Below are 21,047 nucleotides of genomic sequence, written 5' to 3'. Positions count from 1 at the left end.
CGGAAATGCAATACCGCCATCGAATAGCGCTCGGTGTGACTATGACCCGTCACCGTAAAGTACGATGCCATTAGCGACACCGTAGTGAACGCCAACGCTAACTGCACCAAGTACGCGCGCGCGCGCCATGCCAAACCGTAATTAGCACCATGGCGCAAGGGTACGCGAATTCCGACCCTAGCGGACATGTACTTAACGCCATCAAGCACGGCGGAAAGTACCATTCCGCCATGGTGAGAAGTACGGCATCGCGAATCAACCGTAAACGGCCCCACTGAGTGCCTGTACACCGCTCCCTGGCCACATAGTACAACTCCCCGTAGGTGCAACGAAGCCACAATGCAACCAGTGAAATGTACAAGTCACCCATGCATGCCAACGAACAAAAGAATCACAAGAGGGGCCAATGGGAGCTGCAGGGCACAGATGGCACGAATACAGAAGCTACACCAATGGACATGACCCCAGTCTCCCACCAAGAAACGCACGCAAACACAGGCACCTGTGACCAGCAATATTCCGATAATCACATCATTCCACCAATCCACCTGGCTGACCGGCATCTGTTACACAAAACCTAATCCCCCGCCCCTGAGCATGACATCATCCAAACAGTCATATTGGCAGCCCTCACCCCTGACCTCACTGGGCTTCGTAGGCAAACGCGCCCAGCACAGTACCACGCAACTATACTCCGAAGCTGGAACCCAATGCAGATCTCCTCACAATACATCGCTCCCCAAATAGGAATATGCCACATCACTTGCAAAGAAGAACGCTACACGGCCCATATCAGAATAGAAATTTAATGCACAACAACTTCACCAAGCCCATACAGCCATTAGGCCATGAACTCCAAAACACATTTCACCATTGTGGGCTGCATCCGCAATAAATGACCAGCTACTTCTTGTGTGACGCCCTGTTCCTTCATGGTACACAGGGGCTACATTCTCGTACGAAAAGGCAACATGGAAGCGCCTAGAACCGCAGGGCAGTCCCAATAGGGAGGCACTAGTCCAGCTGAAAGGCCGAAATGTTGCTCCGAGCCACTAGTACTGCGTAAGGGCATGTGGCCCATTGGCGATCGTCCCATAAGATCGTAATGCTGCTCCACTGATTAACACGAAGCAGCAGGTGTCGGGAGTAAAACCCATCTGCAGGAGTGGCATACAGATGGCAGTGGCAAAAGGGGAGGAGATACCTGTCAACCAAAAGAAAAGAAAAAGAAAAGAATGGCCATCAGAACTACATTCGAACAACTCACTTCAATGATCACACTAGATCCACAGCCATATGCATGCTAGCCCACTCCAAAGGATCATCACCACCCCAAAACCACTTGCGACTCATAACTATCCATATCGAGGTGAAAACACCATCACAAACGAGTGTACCTGTGCATGCGTCTGTGAAAACAGAATCCATCAGATGGGATTGGTAACGTGCATGGACACAAGTGTCTGAAGGCGCGTCGAGACAGGGAGGGCTCAACAAGGCCAGATAGACGATGGTCCCACTATGGCAGCCCTGCATCACATAGCGCAGGGGAGGCGGACAGATTCCAAGAAGCCCTGTACATGGCAAACACCGTATCAAATCATCTGCCCATGCATCCATTCATCATTCCCTCATCCCGTAATGATAACGCCTGTTTCCATACTCACATAACATGTGAGAATTCCATTGAGTCTGTGCGTTATGCAGCCTGCAAAATCCACTGTGCCCCAGCCCGTAATTCCAGTGTTGTGAAGTAACATGTATTTGGGAACGTCCGGCCTCATCATCCACTTCGCTATTGCGCATCCCAAACTATTCATATCAATCATTGCATCCTCGCCATGGCCCCTGTCCCAAGGACACTGAACAATAGAACGTTATATTTGCAGTCAGACCTGTGGGCATCTCCTCGCCGCTAGCTGAAGACCGAAAGCGCCGCCCTTCGAATTCCTCATTTGCAACATCACGTCGAAAAGGCATCTGTGGCCGCTTGAAATCACAAATTAATCCATCTAGTGCGGCTGTGTGTGAAAATGGCAACTGCCTTCACTCACAAATGGGAGGCCCCGCCCGTCGGTGTACCTCGGTACAGTGATGCATGAGGGTCCACCGTTACTCGAGTACTACGTTCCACTGACCCTTCACAAGTCTGTTCGCGACTGCAAAGAATGCATGTGAAACAATGGGACCATAGCCGAATGAACATATCAACCAATGTTACACGGCCATCGGGTACTAATACATGATTGTAATAGCAAGATGCCATTCCTCGAATTGCAGCGTTGTGTGCGGGACGTGCTCGCCCAAAGGGGAGAGCAGCTTGCACAGGTGGAATGAATCACCACAGGTGGAGGCCATACAGCCTGAAAACACATAAATTGCACGCCCAGTCTCCTCCCACAACCACTCCGAAATGCTACCGGCAGGACTCGCGATGTTGGCCCTGGGGGACCTGATAGCACTGCAAGTACTCCAACTCCAAGAAGAAGACGAACACCAACTACAACCGGCCGCACGGAGGAGACGCAGGAGGAGGAGGAGGGCAAGGCAGGGCCAGCAAGGGCTGCCAGCACAGCCACTACCACCACGCAGGCAGCCCGCAATCCCACGCCTCCGAGCACATCCGTTCAACCTCACTGATGAGCAGATCCACACCCTCTACCGTTTGGACCGGGACACCATAGCCGCCATTGTGGACATGACACAGGCTGACCTTGTCAGCATGATAGATAGCCCAACCGCCATCCCACCCCTACTGAAGGTGGTGTCTGTACTCCACTTCCTGGCCACAGGCACCTACCAGCACACAGTCGGACAGTTGCATGGCATTTCTCAGCCACTGTTCTCACGGACACTATTGCAAGTGCTCGATGCCCTCCTGCAGCACGCAGACGACTACATCTCTCTACCACGCTCGGAGCAGGAAATAACCAACACAAAAGTGGGATTCCATGCACTTGGCGGCATACCGGGTTGCATTGGTGCCATCGACTGCACCCATGTGGAATTGGTCGTCCCACATGCCATGGAGGCCCAGTACCGCAACCGAAAACAATTTCATTCACTGAATGTACAAATGGTGTGTGACTCCAACAGGATCATTACACATTGTTGTGCCCGATTCCCTGGATCAACCCATGATTCTATGGTCTTGAGGAACTCTACAATACCACGCTACATGGAGCGACACGCAGGGAACAGATCCTGGCTACTCGGTGAGTCTCATTTCATGCATGATGATGTGGGGTATGTGATGCGGCAATGACCTGGCAGGAAGGGGGGGGGTGCGTACGTAGCAATGGCATTCCACATAATTCGTTTATCGTCCACATACAGGTGATGCCGGATATCCACTGAAGAGATGGCTCCTCACACCAGTCCGGAACCCACGGGACCAGCATGAGGAGGACTACAACCATGCCCACTCACGTACCCGTGTAGTCATTGAACAGGCATTTGGCCTACTGAAGACTCGTTTCCGGTGCCTCAGCAGGTCTGGCGGGGCACTCCTGTACCGCCATGAGAAGGTTGCAAAGATGGTGATGGCATGTGTCATGCTCCACAACATGTGCGTACGTAGAAATGTGCCCATGCCCCCTGACGCAGAACTGCAAGCACCTGAAGATGGTCATGATGAGGGTGGGGATGTGGCAGCACCTCAAGGAGTCTGCGAGGCACAGGAGGGCCGTGAAATTCGTCAGCATCTCATAGATGCATGCTTCTAGCACTCACGCCTGGTGGCTGATACATGGACACGGGACTCGTGGCACTGTGTGTGTCTGGTACATGCACAATATGGACTGTACGCCTATGATGGCCTAGTACACAAAGATCATTGTCCACACATCTCATTGTTTGATTGTGCATTGTTTATGGCATATGTGATATCATGTGGAACACCCTATCGACCCGCCACCCAAGTGAGCCCAACACACCCCCTCCACCCTCCCACCTCCCCCCCGAACACCAGTGTCCAAAGATGCTCATTGTCAGTGGGCAGTCGCTATTGCAAGCCCCCTCTGCGGGTATCAGGGGCACCCCTGCCTGTGGAGCGCAGGTCCCTCCCAGATCTACGTTGGGGGCTGCCCTGGACGGAACTTGCAACGGATGATGTCTCTGCCTGCTCACGTCCATGCATGTCCCTAAGGGTTTGTGAGAGCTCAGTGAGCACACGGCGCACTGCGGCAAGTTCGGCACATACGTCTTTGGACGTCGCATGCAGTTCCCCCCTCAGGTTCTCGGTGCTTCTCTCCATTTGGACTCTCAGGCTCTCGGTGCTACTCTCCATTTGGACTCTCAGGCTCTCGGTGCTACTCTCCATTTGGACTCTCAGGCTCTCGGTGCTACTCTCCATTTGGACTCTCAGGCTCTCGGTGCCCTAAGTGTCTCAGTTGATGTTTCTATGTCTGCCTTAGTGCCCCCACATCCATCGGCATGGTCCTTGAGGAGCGTGGCCAGTTGCTGCTGTTGCACGATTAACTGGTCGAGGGACTGTTGCCTCTGCTGGGCCATGGCCATTTGCGGTGGTGTCACAGAGGGGCTGTTCGCCTCATGTTGCCCTGCCACAGGGCTTGTGGGGGATGGCCAGTCGTCGTCTTGTGGGTGCCCCTGCGTGGTATCCTCATGGTGTACGGGATGGAACAGACAGGGGGATTGGGACAGGTCATGGATGGATCTGACTTTGACATCCCCGTCTTCTGTGTCAGAGCATGCTGCCATTAATGGGGTGTCACCTATGGTGCTGCTGCCACCAGAGGCAGTACCTTCTGTGGCATCCATTGGGGGGACCTGTGGTGGTGCTGTTGTGGGCATGCTGGCTCCTGGGGTGCCTGTTGATGTTCCCTCCTGTGTGCTGCCACTTGATATGTGCTGCTGCCGTGTCTTGATGCGTGCAGCTGAGGTGGAGGGTCTTTGGCCGTCGGTCTTGGCCCTCTTTGCAGGTGTGCTGGTAGGGGTGTCCTGGAGCTCGTCGTTTGGATCGGACCCTGTGGTGGAGTAAAGGAGGGCGAGCGTTATTAATGGGTCTGTGGGAATTGGAATGGCAATGTATCACATGCATTGGGGTGGTACCTGAGGGTGATTTGGGTCGGGGCCTTGGAGGTGCTTTCATTTGTGTGTGGAGTGAGGGTGCAGTTGTTTGGCAGCCTGCAGTTAGGGTGTGCCTGCTGCACGTGTAGTGGGTGTTTTTGGGGTTTTTACTTATTTATGTATTTATTGTGTGTTTTAAAGTGCGCTATCAGGCCAATGTGTGTGGACGTTCTCCTGGCCATGTGTTGCTGTTGCGCTATGTGGACACATGTGAGTCACATGATTGGACATTGTGGATTTGGCATGGTTTTATTTGGGCCACCTACCTGATTCTCCGGATGTCTGCACTCCTTTCTCCATCCCTCCGACTCCCTCTATGCTCTCCATTCCAATGGTGGAGGCACAGATTTCTTCCCAGGGGGTCAACTTGATGGGTGATTCCAACCCTCCCCCGGTGGCTGTGGCAATGTTGCGGTTGGCAGAAAGTATGCTACGGACGCGTATCCGCAGGTCGTCCCACCGCTTCCTGCATTGCTGTGGGTTGTGGGGTGCGGTCCCCACCGCACTTACCCGCTGTGCCACCAGGGCCCATATGGCCTTCTTGTTCGCAAGTGCCGTCCTGGTCATTTGCGTGGAGAAGACGGCGGCGGCATTCTCCTGGAGGGTCTCTGTAAGCACGGTGAGTTCCTCACGGGAGAAGTGGACCTGCCGCTTGCGGTCGCACGCTTTCTTCGCTACTTTTCCCATTTTTCTTGGTTTCACTAGGGTGGATGACGGGTTGGGATGTGTCTCAGGGTGGTGTTTTTAGTGGTTGTGTGTATTTTGTGGTTTTATAGGTGTACGGGGTGTTGTTTCCCGTTCCGGGCCCATGTTTTTACTTCCGTTTCCGTATATTTACGGTCGCCGTACTTTCCGGTTGGCGCTCACTGCGGTGTCCGCTAAGATGGGTGGCGGTATTGCACCTAGGGCGCCGTACGGCGGCGGTGTGGGCCGTTTTGGGGTCATTTCCGCCATTGCGGACTTTGCACTTCCGCCATGGCGTGGTGCTCGTGCCGATGGGTCGGAATGGGCCGCACTTTGCTCCATCGTGCAATGGCGGAAACGCTATTTACGCTGTGGCGGTCCGGTCAGTCACTTTCCGCAAGGGTCGTAATGAGGGCCAGTGTCTTTCATTATTAAGGATATGAAAGGGGGGCGGGGGGTTAAACCTGATACGAGAGGGCTCAACACTCATATGGGCTGGCGTTAAAACTATGTGGAGACATGACCCCTCAGTAAATAGCAATCTCACTACCTTATACAAAAATCGCACTGCCACCACCCAACTTTTTCCACTTGCTGCTATTGACCATTGTACAAGTAACAAGACCAATCAGTATGATGGGGACTACTCCTAGGAGGGTGAGCCTGACCTGATAAAACTGATGTGCAAACAACCACAGAACCTACCTCACAAAGCACTATAATGCACTTTAACCTCATCACTACAATTACACAAGGGACTCCAGAGCCACAGGCCTGGCAAGCTGCTAGCGAACCCAATGACACAATATGGGTGGATGTCTTTCTTATAAAGTATGGAAAAATGAAAATGATGGATACTTTGGAAGGAGGGAGGAGGAGATGGAAAATGAGGGTGGGGGAAAAAGATATGATGTTTACCATGGCCTAGGATTAGACGTAATAGAAGACCTCCGCCATCCAGATCAGTCTAACAAATGGTACTGAGACATGAGTGCAACAGCAAAACAAGCCAGGAACGAGAGTTTCTATGTTGCTCTCTCATACCGCATGCATCAGGCACGCCTAAAGTACTTGTGCCCAAGAAGTGCCCTTGTCATATGCCCAATGTCTGATTCATCTTGTAGTATGTAGAATTCAGAGCACCTTCCAGGCACACCAGTTACAATACAAATGCTACAGAATGAGAAAACCTGCATGAGCAAGCATCAAGGAGTGATTTGCATCAACGAACCATTTGTTATCATCAAAGGAACAGGTTTTTCAGATAATAAGTGGCATGATGAAACAACTGAATTCAAAGCTGAGGCACTAAGAGGACTAACTGAAGAAAACTTTCAATGGGTCAAAGAAATGTGTGCTCTCGTCTGGTCCCAGCATATTGCAAACCATTCATAGGGTAAAACACAGAAGGAAATTCTGCATGAACTTTGATTTCACAGGGAAGAAAAGGTGCAAATGGGTTCCAACAAGCAGTGCAATAAAACAAACATCATCCCAGATATGAAAAAAGGTACAGCTGCACATGTATTGGGTGTGTGGAAAACAAGCCTACCTGCATCTACCGGCATCATGGAAGGGTACATGCGCCCTGGCCATCCTTCATTCGGCGCTAATGGTGATTCCAGAAAGTAATGTTCAACGGGGGAGAGGTTCGGCTGGCATACTGGCAGCAGGGCAATCGGCTAGCATATTGGCAGCAGGACGATCGGCTGACACATCGGCAGCACCTCAATCAACAACAACAGAGCCTTCCACATATGACATTCTGTCTAGACTGTCCCACAAAAGGACGTCATCAAACTATATCTCCAGCGAATCATCCAACCTTTCTCTGAGATTCCTGTGAAGTATAAACTTTTTTAACTCTGCATAGACGTTCTTTGCTTCCCTTCTAATGCCAGGACTACAGGCTTGAACAAATGCCAAATGGCTACAGATCGTCTGCTGGGAGCTGATCCAACTGGCTAACGACACTGAAGAGGGGTTCAATGTAAAACTAAGTGAAAGCTTTGTATAATGTCAAGCCTACTCAGTATCTACTGTATCATGGCCACTGCTACACTCCTTGTCACCAGTACTCAGGTCAGCCACACAGGGGTCCCCCCATATGGACCTGTACCCCTCTCACTCATATCAACAGACATAGCTACTAACACTCATGTCTACTCTGATTTAAAACACCAAGCCCTGCTAGGACCATTAGCCTACGCCTCCCAGCCTAGCCCCACTCACGATAGAAACAACAAACTACGTGCTAGACTCAACAAACTTCATGAGATACCTAGACAACTCCTCCCTCTTACACAACATGAGACGAAACACCTAAATGATAAGGAATGCAATGCTTCCAATATCACCCTAGCCTCAATGAATCCACAAACATCAAAATCTAAGACAAAATCTAGTGCTAAAAGTACTCCAAATCTTACACAACCTAAAGAGGAAACCAAGGATCACTCCTACAAAGGAGCGCTTCTCAATGCTAGGTCATTAGTTGCCCATGCCCTTGATATAGCTGATTTAATCACTGAGGCGAATTTTGACTTTATTGCAATAACCAAGACCTGGCTACACAAGGCAGCAGGCCCTTCACTGATGTTAGCCATCCCCGACGGATACACTATATGTAGGCAAGACCGAGAGGGCACCCGTGGAGGCGGAATTGCCATCATTTCCAAATCGAATCTAACGCTGAGGCTAGTCCCCACCCAAACCCTACAATCTTGTGAAGCCCTCACTGCCAAACTCCTTATAAACAACACTCAATCCTTAACCATTCACCTAATTTATAGACCTCCAGGCCCGCTTGGGACCTTTGAAGAGGATCTGCACAAGTTACTAACCAACAATGCTAAAACCACTTCACAACTGCTGGTACTAGGGGATTTTAACCTAGGATTTAATGGCCAAGCGGACGTGCACGCCTTGACCATTGCCAACGCTATTAACTCCTTAGGATTCTCCCAAAAAGTTAACAATCCCACCCATACGAAAGGCAAAATATTAGACTGGGTTGCTGACTCAAACTGTACAGCAGCTATCTCGTCTATCTCGCCATTACCATGGACTGACCACTCACCAGTGTCCTTCAACCTCCTAACCTCCCGACCATCCTCTACAGTTGTTCCCACGGCACCATCATGCCCGACGAGAAACAAGAAGAATATGACAATAGACAATGTCATACCTGCCATCCTTCCAACATTAAATGCACTGCCCGACAACTTAGACCCTAATATATTAGTCCATGAGTATAATAAAATCATGACTGATACCATGGACAAAATTGCCCGACTTAAAATGCGTACAAGTAAACCTAAAGCCCATTTAAATAAATGGTTTACACCTTAACTTAAGTCCCTATGCCTCACTAAGAGAAAATGTGAATCTAATTGGAAACTATGCCCAACTGCTGAGAATAAGGCTAACCTAACATCTATCTCCCGCCACTACAAAAATGAAGTTTGCCTGGCAAAGAGGAATTCATACAATGATCGTATTGCCAACTCTAATTCAAGCATGAAGGAACTCTTCTCCATACTGAAGGAACATGAATCACCCATTGCCATACCAGACACCTGCACTAAGGACCAGACCTGGTGCACAGATATCCAACACACTCTAACTAATAAAACAAACACTCTCCAAAACAAAATTCAACTGAAAAAAGATTTGCTCAACCTTTCCAATCTGCCTAAGCCACCACCCAATGCCACCCACAATTCCCAGTGTATAAAATTCTCCTTCACCAAAACCACCACACTAGAGGTGGAGAAAATCATCCTCACCCTCAAACCATCTAATTGCAAAGGTGACATCTGCCCAGCACAGTTAATATAGACGCTGCCAGAGATTTATCACCGTTTATCTCCAAACTTGTCAATGCATCCTTCTCCACAGGCATCATCCCTGCCAACTTAAAACAATCCTGGGTGCTCCCGCTGCTCAAAAAGCAAACACTAGACCCTCTTACCCCCACTAATTAGCGTCCATTACCAAGATCTTGGACAAAGTGGCCTACACACAGATTCAAAAACACTTTGAATTGCATAAGCTACTAGGAACTAGACAATCTGGCTTCCGCCCACTACATGTAACGGAAACAGCCCTTATCGATTTAAAGACCCAAATAGACGAACTGAGAGATCAAGGGCAAGACAGCTCTCCTCCTCTTACTAGATCTCTCCTCTGCCTTCGACCTTGTGGACCACAAGGTCCTCAGCAGACATTTGGATTCTGCCGCTCACTTCTCCACCGAAGCCATCAGATGGATAGAATCCTTTCTGAGTGAGAGAACTATGAGAGTTTTTTCACCATCGGCAGCAGCAGACCCTATGCCCATCACATGTGGAGTCCCACAGGGATCCTGCATCTCCCCTACTCTATACAATATTTTCACCAAACCTCTGTGATTTGGACAATCTAGGTATCACCTACTAACTATGCAGATGATACACAGATTCTCCTCCCGCTTTCTGGGGATCATAGCAGGGACAGGCATTTGGTGAACAGAGTGTATCTTATCATTCAGGCATGGATGGCTACCCATGGTCTCTGCCTGAATGATGATAAGACAGAGTTGATTATTCTGGGCACACAATCCAACATCAGCAAATTGGGCCCGGACTACTCAGCTTTCAGCATAGATGGAAATGTTATCAAAGTGTCGAGGGAAGTAAAAACACTTGGTTTTTACCTTGATTCTACCATGTCTTTCACCAAACAGGTCAACTCCTTAGCTTCCACCACTGCCTACACCTGTAAATTGATAAGAGCAGGTAAGCCCTTCGTATCCAATACTAGTTGCCTGATCCTGGCGAGAGCCTTAATACTTTCCCGACTTGACTATTGTAATGCCCTCTATAGTAGTGCCAACAAAGCCACTAGCCAAAGACTCCAAACTTTACAAAACAATGCTCTCAGTAAATGCTCTCGCACTTGGCATAAAGAAGAGGGAACACATCTCCTCTATTAGGCGGCAACACAAATGGCTCTTGACTGACAACAAAATCCATCTAAAAATGATCTCCTTGACCCATAAGGCTCTTAATAATGCTGCTCCTAGTTACCTGACGGATAAAATAAAAAGAAAAACATCTAATAGACCTATGAGACTTGCCAACTCTAACTGCCTGGTAGTACCCAGATTTACACTTGCCAAAATCGGTGGCACCAGCTTCCCTGTGAGAGCTGCTAACTTGTGGAACGCTCTGCCACCCAACCTAAGAGTAGAGCAACCTTTCTCACACTTCAGAAGGAACTTCATTAAACACATTAATGCTAACATTGCCTAGACACCTGTAAATGACTCCTCCGCATGCTTAGCCCCACTCAATGTACATAGTTGTTATTAGCTACCTTCATTATGTTTATAACTGCTAATATTGTATGTATACTCCTGTACATTATATAGTTTCTCCTGGTAATCTTTCTAAATAGATTGTAAGTATGCAATTTTAAACTTATGTAATATTGTAATATTGTAAATTTATTCTTGTAACATTGTAAGTCTCGCATATACTTTCTGCTGCGCCCGGTAACCTTTGGGTCTGGAGCGCATTATAAATAAATAAACAAACAAACAAACAATGTGATCAAGGTGGAACTTCGTGCCTTGCGCCCCATGACAATGCAGAGCTAGTACATCCTAGACCTTCTCACAGCAATGGACATTCGTACCTTCTGAAGATGCGCATAATGGGACCCTCTCGCACATCATCTCAGCAGTACACAACCTGGGGAAAAGAATGCTGAAGGAAGGAGGAATAGAGCCGAGTAATTGGTTCGACAACATGTTCAATTGGATACCGTCCTGGTTCAGCATCATGATGAAAATTTTTGTTCCAGTCATCGTTTTCATTTTACTATTTTTCTGTGTGTGCCAACTAGGTATCCGATGCTGTGCAAAATCTATGCCTAATTCAACAATGATGATGGTAACAATGGGCAGACAGACAACGGTGACAACCATGAGAGATGCACAAATACAAACTGGAGAGCCAAACCCACCAAACTACTGCATGACAGCTGTCTATTGCCAAAATGGGGATAAGGTAGATAATCTTTATCACACAACAATTAAAGAACCAAGGGAGCTGCAATGGTACAGGGAGGTGTGGGTGGACCTAGATGGGGATGGGGGAATATACATGACATGCACACCTCATGCAGACGCAAGGAATGGGCATAGCTTGGGAAGCGTATGTAGGGCTTGGATGCCAATAAAGGGTACACTGGCATGGGATGAAGTGGTAGCAGAAGCAGAGTATTATCGGAATGAGAATAATAATAATAAAAAGTAGTTTCTTACTCTAGATGTAACGAAAGGGGGGAATGTGTGGTAGTGAGGGGTCATTTAGGCCCCCGTCATCCATTCAGCACAATGTGGATCACTTGCTCGACCAATGGTGGAGGACGCCTCCATTGCCCTTATGCTAACAGCAGCCCTTATGCTGTCATTGGCATAGGTGGGGTTATTGCGAGAGACACCTGGCATCCATTTTGTGTACCCTCGACTCCATCTTTGGACTAGGCCTCACTGCGATAATACGAAAAGGCTTCTCTCCCGTCTGCAGCGCCACACACATCGCGCTTATGCCCCACCTTTTCTCACCGTGTCTGAAGGCATCGCAGCTCCATTAATTAATTAATAATTGCAACAAATACAACAATGTAACATCTCACTCTTCCTCTGAGATCACTGTCCTGTGTGTGAACTGGGTCGAACCATGCCCTGTAGCTCATCCACCTCCACAAACCTGCCTGTGCCCTCTTACCCCCGCTGTTGGAAAATTACTGCCATTATAACCCTGTGTCCCTGCGAGGTATGATCTTGATGTACCAGACGTGTGACCCTACTGTGAAGCCCACTCCAGTGTGCCCCCAGCTAACGCCAAACCTCTGTCACAGTATATTGCACCCTAGAATTAACAAATGTCAAAATGTTTTATAGCCTCTTTTGATGCACCTGGACCCACCCCACAGCCAATGTTATTTTATTGACCACGACCCCAAGCGGTACTCCATATAAGTCCCAATGAATAATGCTGTAATTATATGTGTTCGAATTATAGGTGTATGATGATATAATCAAAGGAACTGTAGTGATCATTATTTAGTGGATGTCTGATGGTAGTATCTCACATTAGCTTAGTTAGGGCTCGACCTACTTCACCGCAACCTGACCCTCACCCCGCTCAGACACAGACATATGGACCTTGTGACGCTCACCCTCCCGCCAACCCAGCAGCCAACCACGGAGGAGCAGCGCCTATATGCCTATATGCAACACAAGCTTATGTCCAATCATAACGAACTTTATAACCTTCATGTCTGACATCACCGATGACGATTTCTGCTCTTATAATAAATTGTACGTGTATTGTTTGCCAGAGCACTCTCGGGCAGCAGAGTTCTATGGATGCCAACTTTACATAAAAGAAAACGAACTCTCGCAGCCTGTTCTCTTAGTCTCATTCCCCATTGGGGTGTGTCTTATTTCTTTGCATTGCACGTATAAGACGGGGAGTGGGCCTTTACAAAATTAAGTCATTCGCTGAGCATTTAGGAGGTGGTTCACATGGCAATGCTTTCTTTTGGGTGGGGCTTTTGTTTTCTGTCTGAGAAACTAGAAAGTTAGCATTTTAAGATATTTGGTTAGGTGGGGGTTGTACATTTGCTCTGAGTACATCTTTAGCCTCAGCATGCTATTTATTCATCTGCAGCAGTTCCTCCCTGAATGTTGTGAGGGTTTGTGGCAGTGCCTAATCCCAACTATGCATGTAGTCTGTAAGAGCTTAAAGCCATGCGAGCAATTGAACCCCTGGATTGGGGTTCTAGTTAGGGATAGAGTGCTTCCCTCAAACCCGTTTCTCTCTGGCACCCCCACTGGTATGCATTCATTGACTACAGACAACAGCAGGGCCCACTGGTAGTCACGTTGGTAACCTCAAAAGGATTAATGGCTTTATAGTTCCTGCTCAACACGTGACTATATCCCAGTACGAAGTCATTCATCAACACACGCCTGCCGTGAACACTCCAGATTGTTAAATTATACATCAGAATCCCGCCTATTAAATCAAACAGCTGACATATCCACATTCTGATGGTCTGGAGGGTTGTCCAGGGCAATGTCAGTGGTTAAGATTAATTCTAAAACTTCCAAACATCAACCCTTGTGTTTTGCTATATGCAAATTGGACATGTGAGTTTCTTTGCGACAAACGCATAGAGGAGCAGATCTCCCATTTTAAATGTTGTCTTAGTAGGTGAAATGTTTCTTAACACAATTGCATACTTATTAGACCCTTTCTTATTGACTTCAGATGAATGAAAGGTTGTGTCATATCTATTCCAAATCTGTGACATGCAGATTATACACAAATCCCTGCAGCTGCTAATGGACGACTGTATGTTAGAGAGAATTTGGACATATCACTCTTTGCATTCCCCAATACAGCAATTTTATATACATATATCATCGCTATTTTGACTCTAAAAATCCCAAGTTGATACAGCCAAGGGAGAAGCTATCATTTAACTACTATGTTTCTACATGTCATTCAACAAGGGTTTCAAGCATGTTCACATACATTATCTGTCTACAATATACGTGGATGTGCATTGTTCTCTTTCAAATAAGCATTCTAAAATATGCTATAGGCACAGTAGCAGTGGATTGTAGTTTAGAACACTCAGCCAGCAGCCAAGAGTTCTGGGTTGGAGGCTAATAAGCAAATGCTCTTCTTGTTTTCAACAAGGGCATTCACAGAGGAATAATTCTCACTTCACCAGCTTGTTATTAATCAAAGCTCTCAGTAAATGCTTTTTAGTAAGGTCCAATTGGCATGAAAATGGTTTATTTATTCATTGTTCCTTCTTAAGGAGGAATACACTCACTTAAATAATTAGATCTAGACAATTGCTTAGCTCCAGTACAATACAATTTATAAAGGGGTTCAAATATCTTATTTTCATTTTGATGAGTGGAAGTTTTCCTAAAGTTAGAAGCTCATTTATGATGTTTTAAACTTTAGTGTTGTTTCTTAAATAGCATATTAGTCAGGACATTTACAAAATGTGTTGTAGTTAAAAGACAAAATAACAAAATAAGATAGAAATGTCTCCATTATATTTACAGAAATGTCAATACGTGTAAAAGAAATATTTCTGTCATCTTTAATAGAGAAAGAGTAATGAAACGGTGATCCATGAATGCTGTACGGTCATTAATGCGAGTGTCATATTTCAGGCCAATCTGGGATGTGTTATACATACATTAGCACACGATGTAGAATGCATCAGTGCGACCATAGAGCTTAAGGACTGATCTGAGCCTCCACCTTAAAGTCTGTTTCTGAACTGAGGCGATCAATTTCATGAAAAGCCGCATGTGCAGTGCTAAAGGTCTAATAGCAACTTCTTTCGGATTATTCATTTGAACTTTATTGGATGCCTCCATCAAGGTTTGGTTGATTGGAATAATCAGATCAGAACTGGAAAATGATAAGATTATAAGCAGATCTGTGGTAAACTGGCAGATTTCACTTTTGCACATTTTGTGAAATTGTGCAGATAATTCCACAAATGTTCTGTGGCCTCTTGTCCCCCCACCCACCACCCATGCCCCATTGCCACCCGTGCACACTTCTGCACATTTGAATTCTATCTCATCTCGACATATGAATGTGTTTACAGCAAAGCAGCACATTTGCACCTTACCTATTTTAATGTGCCCTCATTTGGAGTATAAAGACATCACAGTTACCTACTGCGGCCAATGCTTTGCAAGCAACTTACTAATGGATGTTTGGCAGATGTTGTCAGATAGCATCTGCATTCACGGATGGTGTGGGATTAGAGGTAGGGGTGGTGGGCGTCCATGAGCACAGCTATTGAAAGTTGATCTGGTATAGACTGAAGCACAGAACCCTTCTGATTGGCTGCCCTACTTTATTTTCCTGCTGGCACTATAGAATATTAAACGTTGATAACTACAACACAAGACGAGCATGAGCCTAATGATCACGCCACTGCGCGGCGATATGCAGGGAACCTTACGTGATAGAACAGCTACATCACTGAAAGAATTTTCAAATGGAATAGTCGTGCCACCTTGGTGCAGACCTATTTAAACAACTAGCTCAGTCCTACTTACTAGGGACCTTCTTTTGGATTATGTTGCTTCATTGAATAGGAAGGACATAGTGCAGTCATTTAGAGCGTGACAAACATTCACCCAGGGGAGTGATTTCCGGAATGTAGGTGTATTAGTGTGGTACAAAGATGGATCATGAGGAAGTCCTCCCAAAACTCCTCCCAACACTCCATGAAAGGTGGAATCAAAAATGGAGGTATGATGAAGCCTTTGTAATGCACCTGTTTAGCTGTGTCACCCATTTTAAAGTGATCCACCTTAATGCACAAATTGCAACAATTTAGGGGTCTGAGACCTTAGGCTCTCCATGTGTTATGTGTTGCAATTCCCACCAGCAAGGGCCAGACCTATCAATGGCAATAGATCATGGAGTTGTAGTCCAAGACATTGGGTTTGGCTCTCAACCCCATCAGCGCCCTATTGAATTGGCCTTTTACAAAATATCTTTTTTTAATGTCTTTGAGGAATTACCGCAAACACACAGAATACAAATGCTACTCAGAGACTACAGTACATAATGTACACTTAGTTGTGATGTACCGTCATGGCTTGGTTGCCCAGGGGTTCTGTGCACTGACCTGCTGCCTGGGGATAGTCCTTCCATTTATCAAAAATCCAAGGGACAGTTTCACATAATCCCTCCAGTGTTCAAATAGCATTGATTTGCCACAGCTTGACAACCAGGGGTATCTCTTTATTGTGACATCTTTATTGAAATGTCCACACCTGTCTGGGCTGCCTTTTTTGAATTCTTTCCTTTCTTACAGTAGTGTTACATTGTGTGTTTTGGTGGCTTTTTTCATGCAGATGTTAAACTCCAGTGGAATGCTTATTTCTGCATCTACCCACAACTTGCACCTTTTCACATGAGCCCCAGTTACTCTATGGTGTGAACTGCTGGGAGAGGAGGTAAGCAGGGCAGAACAACTTGAGGACGTAAATCTATTTGTAAAATAATTGGCCCTAACAGTTGCACAGCTCATAAAGTATTTGTTGTAACAGAGGCTGAAAAGCAGCATCGGTCATGAAGGAGCATCCAAGTGTGTGCTCTTTACACAGACCATCAGTGTACTGTTTTACCCATGACCCAATTATAATATCAAGGAGTGGTGCATGTCTGTCCCTGTTTCTACTTTTGTAAGATTAAGCTTTTATTCTGTAGTTCTGCGATATATAACATAAAATATACTAGGGCAAAAAGGTATTGGCGTAGGCGGTATTCCCTATATCTCAGCATGCACTCGGCTCAGGCACAACCCTGTAGCACGGTTTCCGGTACACCATGGTGAGAGTGGAGAGGTGCAGTCTCTGTTTTTGGGCGTACTGGTGGCAGGAAAATAATTCAGTCACTCAGCGAGACAATGGGTCCCTCATTGGGGCAAAGCAAAGGTTGCGTTATCTGTCAGACAATGTCGCAACTGTGGAGCGCTGGTACTGTACATTTATATTCTAACAATCACATTGTTACAAACGATCAGATTGGCCCTCATCGGGTCATTACCTGGCTGGGAAAGACTCACCCGAAGCACTCCTTTTGGAGCGCAGAGTCCCACAGAGTTCTTTTCACTTCTCCCCCGGCCTATATGGAAAGGCTAGTAACTACCACCTGGGGGGGGCATTAGAATAACGGTAATGCCCCTCGACCTCGGGTTCTATTGCTTCATTAGTTCATAGCAAACACAGTCTTTCTATCATAACACCTTACAACACAAATGTTTATCAAATAAAGAGATGAGTAAATGCAATCTATGCTTTGCTTGTTAAAAGCTCTGTTTCTCATCCATGTTACCTGCCACGGTAGCACATCAGCATAATGCCAGAGGTGTATCACAAAATATGCTCTGACACTCCTAATCTCTACCTGTAGGTGCCAATACATCTCTGCGCACATCATAATTGACACACAGGATACGTCTCATTCGTTATCCTCACAATCAAGCCTATTTTCTTCTAATGCATTTCCTTATTCAGTTATATTTTTGACCATCCTAATGAGGAAATAAAATAGTATTTCTGTGAAGTTGTAAATGTAGGCTTAGCCCTGATTCACAAAATTTTTGGCATGGTTCAAAGTGACTTTGCAATGCCGACACAAACCCTGATGCTTGGAACTGTGCAAAGTGTATTTTTGCAGTGCAAAGTCAATTTGTACTGCAAAAATCAGAGAGACTTCCAGTCTGAGTCTCTTCAGGAAAGCACTGAAGACACACCTTTAGTTAACTGATCAGGTTGCTTTAGGATGCACCCACTCTCAGCTAGGGTATATTAGCATTGACCTTCTTTGTCTTGTTTTTATATTTCTTTTCCCTTGTGTTTGTGTAAGCGCCCCGATGCCTGCAGGCTGTAGGCGCTATAGAAATAAAAAAAATACATATATAAATAAAAATGATTTGCACTGACAAAATACACCTTGCACAGTTCTGTGAATCAGGGATTTTGTTGGCAGTGCAAAGTCACTTTTCAACAGTGGAAAGTCACTTTGAACCATGCTATCAAATCCATGAATCGGGCCCTTAGTCTTTCTGGTTTGTAGTGCATTCAGTGTTAAGTGGTTTCCCCGTAAAAGTATGAAAAACATGTAACATCTGGAAAAAATAGCATTCAATGGTCGAAACAATGAGCATTCAAACATAAGCAGCTTGCTGTCAACAAGGCACACCACAGATGTGTTTATTTGAGGATGGCTGTTTTCATATTCCTGTAGTAGTCTTTCAACTGTGGGTTGACCCTCCCTTCCCCAGGGGGGAGGGGGGGTCACAGAATGCCCAGGGAGGAGAGAGGCTCTTTAAAAAGGGATTACAGTGACTGCTTTAAATGGAAACTATGAGCAGTGATAGCTTGTGGCAGGGCCCTTAAACAATATTTGTATTCAATGGAGAGATCAGTATGAAGAGTTTACTTTTATTAACAGTGAACTGGGTGACCAACATTACAAATCTAAACTGAATAAAACAAACAGAAAATGGCATGCATAATCATTGTGGCTATCCCGAAATCCTCTCTGAATTTAGCTTTTTGATGGGCTAACAGTCCATGTTTATCAGGAAGATGGGTGACCTCTCACCCTGATTCGAACATTCCAATCCTTGCTCACACAGGAGGACATTCAGATTGCATGTGAATTTACATAAAGGGCCCTTTGCCAGAAGAACATAAATAGCCTTCTTAAAAGTTTGTGGGTAGTCTATTTGAGTTTTTGATGAACCATAAAACTGAGGCATTTCATCAAAGCATGATTACAGTCATTATTAGAGCATATCAAATTATTAACTTGTGCCAAGCTACTGCGCAGTAGAAATATCCAACTCATAGGGTTTATAGTCATTGCATCGAATGCAATAGCATCAAATGCCATACCAGAGGAAAAAAAGCATTAAAAAAAGCATTGAATGCATGTTTTCCATATTTTTTTTTAATTGGGATTTCCCCCACCCCCTTTTTTTAACCTTTAAAACCCATTTTTATTTGAATAAACCCTTTACCTTTAAAAAAAAAAAAGCATTTGATACTTTTTTTATTCAGTGCTTTTTTTCCTCTGGTATGGCATTCAATGCTATTTCATTCGATGCAATGACCAGATACCACTCATAGTGGCCGCCCATTGTGCACTAAGTCACAACATACTACATGCTTGGCAATAAACTGAATCCTATAGACCAAAAGAATGAGGAAATACGTGCCTGCAAGTACAGTGACAGGAGTTTGGCAGAGAACCCAATCATAAACCTATGGCCAAGATTATGTAAATTGTTTTGGTAACCTGTTGCTTCTGGGAACGTTTAGGCAGCCATTTTGCTGCATGAAACATGGTGAATGGGGCACTGTGGTCAAAGACATAACAACTGTAGCATTCCCTGGCCAATCAATGAATGATTGTATCTCTATTTCTTTAGACAGTTTTGTATCATGGAGCTGGTATTGTGCCACAGGCAGAGTGAGGCTCGGGCCAAAAATATAGACTGGGGAAAAGTGGCATACACTTACGTTTACGAGAAAGGACAAAGGAATTGTGACCAGGAAGAGATTTCTTCAATGAACATATGTGCACCTTTGCAGTTTTAAAGTCCCACATGAGACCTAAATGCCTTTCACTACAGAGGGCAGCCACACTCTGTAAATACAATGGGCCTCATTATGAGTTTGCCGGTTCGGTAACAACGGTGCCAGTAAGCTACCGGCACCGTTGTTACCGGACCGGCATACTCCGAGTTCTGCGGGCGGGTGCTGTCCCTCCCGCCAGGTCTGACTTGGCGGGCGGAACGGCACTCGCTAGCTGGCTTTGACGGAAGCACCGGCACCATTATGAATGGTGCCAGTGCTACCGTCATCCTCATTCCCATTGAGTCCTATGGTACTCAATGGGAATGGGGAGTAATTTTTTCCGGCGCCTGGCTATGGGGAATTACCGGGACCGCCAGGACTGTAATGCCCCAGTAATTCGCAATTGCCAGGCGCCGGAAAAAAACCTGACTCTGGTGGCAGCCGTGCTGTTTTTAATAGGCACGGCTACCGACGGGCTCATAACGAGGACTTAATCATATTGGTCAATGGGAGAGCATGCCATGCGAATCTGCTTTTGATTTTCTGCAAAGTTGCCAAAGGACTGCTGAAAGCAGACTTACCTCCCGAAATGATTTCTATTCAGTCCCCGAAAACGTATTCCAGTTCGGATTCAATCCGCTTGGACTGGAGCGTGTAGAATGAAGGCACAGGATACCAACATTTAGCAGAACGTGTATTCTGACCAAATCGGAGGTTGGCAGCTCATTGACCTGGGAATAAAAACAGAACTATTGAATAAAAAACGCAGTTCATTGCATGGCATCCAAGTGCAAAATAATAGTATCCATTTTGAAAATAATGTTGCCATACAATTATATAAATATATTTTTTTATTTTTCATTTATTTGTTTTGGTTTATTATAAACCTTTACAAAAAGATGAAATACTAAAAACGAATTTCCCAATCCAATAGTATTTACAAAACCAATTCAACGTAGAAACAATAATTCATTCATGAGGGGTGCTGTTGCGCCAAAATAAGATGGCTGCCTAACAACAAAGCTCTGAACGGGTAGAGTGTTCGAACCCCGCTAAAGACTCCTTCCATGCGGCT

The 21,047-nt window shown here is 45.9% G+C and overlaps 1 protein-coding gene across 3 annotated transcripts in view; it reads right to left on the bottom strand.

The window, feature by feature from the left end:
- ERG (ETS transcription factor ERG) overlaps positions 1 to 21,047 on the bottom strand; it is a 1,195,114-nt gene that overhangs the window by 960,579 nt on the left and 213,488 nt on the right. For 2 of the 3 annotated variants that reach the window (XM_069636074.1, XM_069636076.1), the window contains exon 2: positions 20,554 to 20,703. The gene's annotated coding sequence lies outside the window, so the exon portion shown is untranslated. Of the gene's footprint in view, positions 1 to 20,553; positions 20,704 to 21,047 lie in introns of those variants that run through there. The other variant, XM_069636075.1, reaches the window with a different exon arrangement.

This window comes from Ambystoma mexicanum, chromosome 7p (genome assembly GCF_040938575.1).
Source record: "Ambystoma mexicanum isolate Mex_15411 chromosome 7p, UKY_AmexF1_1, whole genome shotgun sequence".
Taxonomy (NCBI): domain Eukaryota; kingdom Metazoa; phylum Chordata; class Amphibia; order Caudata; family Ambystomatidae; genus Ambystoma; species Ambystoma mexicanum.
This window is presented reverse-complemented; position numbering and strand designations above follow the sequence as displayed.